Genomic DNA, 7667 nt, shown 5'->3' with positions numbered 1-7667 from the left:
CACTATAAGACACTGGAGGAACAGATGTTGCTTTTACTCTATGTCTACAACAATATATCAGCTCAATAATCTAGAATTTGACCCTGAAAGTCCAATTTACACCTTAAGTTATGTTAGTGCCAACTACAAATTTGTGACATTAGGAACATCGAGAAGGTCTCCCCTCCGGCAAAGAGAATCTCTTCCTGTTTCTTAGAATATCTTAGTTTCTACAACTAAGCAATCATTATTTTATGTAAAACACCAACCTCCCACTGCAGTTTCTCCTTTCAAGGCAAATGAACTTTAGGGATGGTACTCATATCAGATCCCTTTCTTTTGTTGGAGAACAAGTGGAGAGGGGTTGGCTGTGCTTAAACAAAGAAAATGTCACCAATGGGTAAGGACACAAGACAAATGTACAAAAGGGTGGGAAGGGCTAACTCCATAAACTATACCATTTTCTAAGAATGTGAAAGCTATGTGAAAAGCTAACTTCCAATATGTATTTTTTCTTCACTCTAAATGTCCTACACGTTCACTTGTTGAAAAAATTTTTTTTAATTCCTGAGAATAAAAGGTAGTTTGAAACACTAATCAGAGTGGTTTGTGCTGCTTTGCAAGGGTCTAGCTGCACTAAATTATTTCATGGAAATATTAATTATCTAAATCACTCAGAAGAGAAAAAAATTCCTGTGACAGGAAACCATGTACCTATCCCCTTTTTAATGTCCCTTTATCCTTCTCCCAAATTCTCACTTGCCTCCTTAGCGGGCATAGATTCCAGGTCCATCATTGTAATCTCTCTTGTACTCAACCTCCATCAGACACACCTAGCAGAATACAATACTTTGGTAAAACCGACCCTCTGTCAACCCTGTGTCTGCCCCTGGCAGCTAAATGTAGTTGGAGAAAAACACAGCTATGCTGGCAGGTTTCACTTTAAATGCTCAACCACAAATCCAAATATATTTATTTAGTTGGCCAAGTCTCTACTTTCTTACAGAACTATTCTAACTCTTTCACATCTTTCCTCAAACCCCTAACCCAGGGTTTCTCAACTTGTTACCGAAAGTTCGGTCTCTGAACTTGGTGCCAATCCAAATAATGAGAACAGAGTTTTGGGTCCAAAGGAAAAAAATCAGCTTTTATTTTCTTTGCCAGGAAAAGGGATGACACAGCAGGCTAGCACCTTAAGAATGGCTGGCTCCCGTTAATGAGTGGGTAAGAGGTTTTAAAAGTTTGCAAGGAATGTGGCTGCTGTAGCGAGTGGGGAGCCTATGACCTTGCTGCTCAGCACTTTCCCATCAGCCTGTGTTTGGCCTTGTGAGGCTCTTTGCAGGAAAGAGGGTAGTAAGATAAGGGAATCTGCAGGTGGATGTTCTTGGTTGTCTGCTTCCATGCTGGATGGTGGATTCTGGTGCCAGGAAGCCAAGGAATTGGGGACCGGGAAGCTTCAGCTTCTTGATATTCTCTGGACACCAGTTTCCCTGTAATAAACTTCAAGGACCTGTGATTAGCCAAAACTTTAGTGTGAGCCCAGCATGAGGCCAGCTGGGCTTTAACAAGGTATAACTTCTATTTGGTTGTAAAGCTCAGGGAGTCAAAGGTTAAAGAAACAGATATTTACATAAGAGTAATTAAAGGAGCAGGGAAAGGGGATGAATGCTTTCAGTTTTAACCCCACATATGCTGGGTTCAGTGTAGGGGAACCATATGAGGGCCTGTATTAATTAAAAGCCTGTAACAAACTCTGGCTACACCTTTGAATCACCTGGAAACCTTTAAAAATCACCAGTGCCTCCAGAGAATCTGATTTAATTGGTGTGGAACAGGGCCTGGATAGGAGTGTGCTTTTAAAATCCTCCTGGTGATTCTAAGGTAGAGTCAGGATTGAGAATTGAACATCTTCCTCAGGTGCAGCTGATGACCTTTCTGATGACCTCACTAAGAAAAGCGAATCAGTAAGGAAAGAACATCCACAGACTCCCACTAAATCTACCTCCATGGGGCCTTTACTCCACTCTCTTCTGAGTAAAAGACAAACCCCTCCATTTGTGCATTCAGCCCATCACCACTCAAGCAACCAAGGACCTGATTTTAGTAATTGTTCCCTCTCTTTCCAGCATCTCTCCTGTATCCTTTCTACCTAACCATTCCTGCAACCATTCAAACATCTCCTGATCTCAGGAAATCTCTTCCCCAACCCCAAACCCACCTCTGGCACTTCCTTTTTCTGTCCTCCCTTTGCAGCAAAACTCCTCAAAATTTGTCTTTACTCAATACCCTCATTTCTCCTCCCAGTCTCTGAAATCTATTCCAATATAGGTTCATCCCCTCATTCCCAAATCCAGTGGTTAATTCTTAGCCCTCATCTTACTGGATCTCTCAGAGGCATTTGACAGTTACTCCCTCCTTGAAATATTTTCTTAGCCTCCAAAACTCTACTTTCTCTCAGTTCTTTGACCTTCTCAGTCTCCTTCAGTGGTTTCCTCTCATTTCCCTGATCTCTAAATGTGAGTGTGCTCCAGGACTCATCCTCAGATGATCTATCCTCCCTATCTATACTCAGTCCTTGGGTGATCTCATCCATTATCTACCATCTATCTGCTATGACTCTCACATTTCTACCTCCAGTCCAGACCTGGTCCTTGAACTCCAGATTCCTCTCTTCAACTGCCTGCATTCCAGATCCATTAGAAGTGTTAAATACAACATGTTCAAAATAAAGCTCTTAGTCTTCCCCTACAATCCTGCTTGCTCTTGCAATAGCTTGAGCAAAAAACCATGGAGTCATTCTTGACTATCTCTTTCTCTCACTGCCCACATTTAATTCTTCCGTAAAAGCTGTGGGTTCTACCTTCAAAATATATTCTAAATCTGACCAGTTCTTACCACCTCCATCACTACCACTCTGGTCCAAAACACCCTTTTCTATGGCCTGGAATATTAAAATAGCATCCTAACTGGTCTTCCTGATTCCATCTTTGCTCTGCTCCAGTTTATTTTTCGCTCAGAAGCTACAGTGATCCATTTAAAACAAAAGTCAGGTCTTGTTATTTCTCGGCTCTATGCTCTCCAGTGGCTCCCCATTTCACTCAAAATAAAATCCAGTTTTATAAGATGTAACACCCAACTTCCTCTCCAATTCCACCTCCTACCACTTCACTCACCTCTCTCTGCCTCATCTACACCAGCCCCCTTAGTGTTTATTGAGGACATCTCCTGTGCACCTGCCTCGAGGGGCTTTCACTTGTTTCCTCTTCCTCAATGCCCTTGGCTTGCTTCCTTAATCTATTCAAGGATCTGCCCAAATGTCATCTTATCTGAGTAACTTCCTTCAGCCACAGATACACACAGACACACCACCACCACTACCATCACAATCCACCATAATCTCTGTCCCTCTACTTTTTACCCCTTATCAACAACTGACATATTACATACGTAGTTGTTTATTTTTTCTCTTCTCCCCCTCTGCTTGAATGTAAGTGCTATAAAAACAGGGTGCTTGTTTTTTTCTGATATATTCTCAGTGCCTAGAAGAGGGCTTGGGACATAGTAGAAACTAAATACATTTGTTGAATTAGTGAATGAATGAATTAATCAATCAGTCAGTGGGAATGTCAGGGTATTTCAATCCCCAAAAGAGAGATTTTCCCTAAAAGTTTCCTACATCATTGCCCTATTTCACTCTCTCTCTGCCTCTATGGGATGGCTCCTAGATAAATTCATCATATAAAATCATTTTGAGCAAAGTTGGATCCTTAAGTCTCTTCATGAGATACGACCCCAAATGTCACATTGTGCCATGCACATTTGTCTCCAACCTCCTCCCTCACATGTTGGCCATGGTTCAGTGGCTGTGGTTCTTTCTTCTCCCTGCCCCCACCCCCCATCTCAGATCCAGGAGCTTACCCTCCAGCTCACGCTTTTTGGGTGATGAAGGCAATGTCGGGAGAAGCAGCAGCTGCCTGGACTCTGCTTCCTCAATCCATAGTGACCTAGCAACACACAGACTCCCCGAGCCTGACTTGGCCTGTGTAGTCAAGGGCTGGCCAGGGCAGTCTCTGCCACTTGAAAATTTTTGTTCATTTTTGCTCCTGGCAGCAGCTTGGCAATTTGCAAAATCAAAAATTGTAAAAGTTCCGACAGGAAGAAATATACCATCTTTATTGATTCTAGGATATCTGCTTTTTTTCCTTTCACATTTCACATCTCCAGCACCAGGAATTGTCTTAGAGTTGGTGCTGAGCAGGTGGGAGTCCCTACCAAGTTACCGTAGCTGGAGGCTGTGCGAACTTGGTTACTATTCCGAGGGCACGCCAGGCCATCTATGCACTTCAGGCCACAGGCCTTTTGATGACCATCTGAAGAAAGAAAATAAACCTGGTTATTGTATGAAATCCTGGATAAGGTAAAATAAACACACAAAAACCCACCAGCATCAAGCCATGCAGAGTGGAGGGTCAACAACTTGAATGATCTCAGAGCAGTTTTATAAGAACTGTGGCGTGACAGAGGCTCTGAGGAATGCTTTTTTTTTTTTTTTTCAAAGATTGGCCCTGAGCTAACATCTGTTGCAAATATTTTTTTTCTCTTCTTCTCCCCAAAGCCCCCCAGTACACAGTTGTATCTTCTAGATTTAGGTCCTTCTAATTTTGCTATGTGGGATGCCACCTCAGCATGGCTTGATGAGTGGTGCTGGGTCCGCACCCAGGATCTGAACTGGCAACCCCTGGGCTGCAGAAGCAGAGCACGCAAACTTAACCACTCAGCCATGGGGCTGGCCACTGAGGAACATGTTCGGGGAAAAACATGGGCATTGAAAACTGCCAATTAGAAAGTAAATAACAATAGTGAGATTCTGAATGTGAAGTTTTAGGAAAATGTTAACCAATTATTTTAACTTCTATTTTAATTTTTAGGTATGCACTAGAGTGACACATGATAAAAATCTGTCTAAATAATTATCAAAGAGCTTTTTCAAAACGTTTAAATTAAAATTCCTAGTGAAAAGAAAACACTGCACATGGTTTAAATGGTAGCATTTTTTCATTCTAAGTGATAGAAAAAAAAAACCAATGGTGTACTCTACCATGGAAGGACGCTTAGACTCAATGAAATAGAGCTATTAGTCCCAGTTACAGAAAAGCACAAACCCGCTTTAATGACACCTAATGAATCTACTAGGCAAATAGATTGCCTTTACTACCTGGAGCTCTTTGGGACGACTATAAACCAAAAGCTCCATGTTAATCTAAAATTATTTAAGTATACTACAAAGGTATGTTATTTGGAAGATGTCTTCAAATGACTCAAAATTAAAAGACCTCAGTGTAATATTGGTTCCATAATTATCCTCATAGATAATGTTACTTGTAAAGGTCGATGATGTAGAACTCCAGTGGCAGCCTCAGGTAGGAGGTGGTCAGGCGGATGGGAGTTTTTTGGGTTTTGTTTTCCAATTGTGTTCTTCCCTTCCCCCTCCTCCCTCCACAGTAAGAAGCAGCGACCTGTCTTTAAAGGTTGGAATATCTTTACTTTTTCTTGGTTGGAAACACTTGCTTAAACAAAGTAACATGCTGGACATTCGATTATAACCTGAAATAGTTATCTAATTTTTATTTGACAAGCTTTGAGGTAATAATTTGATTTCCCAGTCTGTTTCTTTAGTGACTACATAATCCTCTTCTCAGTGTCCAATCTTGTGTGAGCTACAAGCACTTGTGAGCCTAGGAAGCACAAAGGCGCCACATTTCCTTGGGATTAGCCCCACACAAATGCAAATTATGGACAAAGGAAGACTGCGTCCATCCTTGTAACTATTATTGCTCTATTTTGTGCTTCTGTGGGTAGCAAAGAATCCATTGTTTTTAAAACACACGCTTGCCTTAGCTGCTGACTTTTTCATTAGCTACTTGAAGAGAAGGAATTATTTCCTATAAATTCTACTCCTTTGGATCCCATTCAATTATTTTTAATAGATAACATGAAATCTTACAGGAGTCCAACACAATTCTTAATTGCAGAATTTGTACTTCAGCTGTGGAATCTTATTTTGCTCCTTGAATCTTCAATCTGTGCTTCATTGTGACCCTTTGTGGTAAGTCTGATGACCTGTATGTACCCTCTTCAAAATCTCTGGCTGGTTAGCATAGTATATCGATATGCTGGAAACCAGTTCTTTTCTCTGGCATAATCCTTCCAAGGGAGTTGAAATGCTTTGCAAACAATTTCTCATTTATCAGCCAATCCATATAGCAAGCAATGTTACGTGAATCCCTTCCTTACATATTGTCTTTCAGTGATTATCTTGAATTCATGCCTGTACAGTGACCCTGGTTTGGTAGGAGGAAACACAAGGGCTAGGGAGGGAAAGGCAAGAGCAGAAGCTGCCTGCCTGGTGACAGAATTGACCTCAGTTGGTGGCAGAATGGTCGCAACATCTTCATCCTTTATGCACGCTTAGAAATAGCAACATGCCTTTCCATTTTGTGTAATTATTTAGATAAGCCCTTCACATCTCTGTGGATTTATTTTTATCTCAGAGTGAAAGTGACTTAATGGCCCAATTACCATCAATTTGACTTACTGCACTATCTGTGGGAGGGAGAGGGGAGTAAGAAGACAAGACAGATTGATTACACGTATCGCCATCAGTAGGATGACCGCCACACACCCCAGACCAAGGAATAGGAGTGGATGGAATCTTTCTGTTCTATTGTTTATCAGCACTGAAGCCCAGGTGATTGTGCTATATTTTAATAGACGAGCGTGTCAAATGTATGAGTGAAGGAGATGTTAAAATAGTGAATAATCAATATTTGGGAGGTAATAAATATTCTGAGTACAAGAGATGTGAGGAATGACTACCTAACTCCAGATGCTGCCACCTTCAAATTACAGGGATATTGAAGCGAGACTGAGTTAGCATCTGACCCCAGAAATGGACCTGCGAGGCCGGCTCCTAACTACAGCAAGATTCCCGGAAACCAGCCAGCTCTTGTGCTTACAGGAGCATGCGGCGCGGCGGCTGTGACCTCCGGAACTGAGACCCTCGGGCCCGCCGCCTACCTGGAGCGTTTCCGCAGCGCCTGGTTCAGAACCACAGGGCGGACAGCTCCCCAGCGCTGGTACGGACTGCGGCAGGGGCGGTAGGCGCGGCGAGTCCGCGCTCGGTCCGCGGGCTCCGGCGCAGAGAGAGCCCGCTGCATCCCCCACATTCACCCGGTTCCTCTCTTCCCCCTGCGGGGCAGCGCGGGACCTGCGAGGGCCGTTCTGGCGGCACGTTACTGCGGGCGAAAGGACTGGCCCGAGCTGCGGTGACCCTCCCGCTTCCGCCGGCGGCCGCTCGCCCCGCCCCACCCCGCCCTGCACGCACGCCCGGACCCAGCGCCCCATTGGCCGGCGGGCTGGAGGAGCGAGGAGGCGGGGCCCGCCTCGGCGGCTCGCGCCCTGGAAGGTCGGCCGGGGAGCGCGGGGCGCGCGGGGCTGGCGAGCGGAGACGCGGTGGGCGCCGAGGAGACGCCAGGCGGCAGGAGCGGGGCGCCGGGTCCCAGCCGCAACCCCCGCCTGCCTCCCGCCGCGGCCCGCAGCGTGCGGCGCCCGAGCTCCGAGGACGCTTCCCCGGGCGCTGGGCCCGAGGCGGCCAAAACGGCGGGCCGGCCGGGCGCGGGGCGGCGGGC

Source organism: Equus quagga, chromosome 2 (genome assembly GCF_021613505.1).
Source record: "Equus quagga isolate Etosha38 chromosome 2, UCLA_HA_Equagga_1.0, whole genome shotgun sequence".
Classification (NCBI taxonomy): domain Eukaryota; kingdom Metazoa; phylum Chordata; class Mammalia; order Perissodactyla; family Equidae; genus Equus; species Equus quagga.
The sequence above is the reverse complement of the archived record's forward strand: the minus strand, read 5'-3'. Positions refer to the sequence as shown.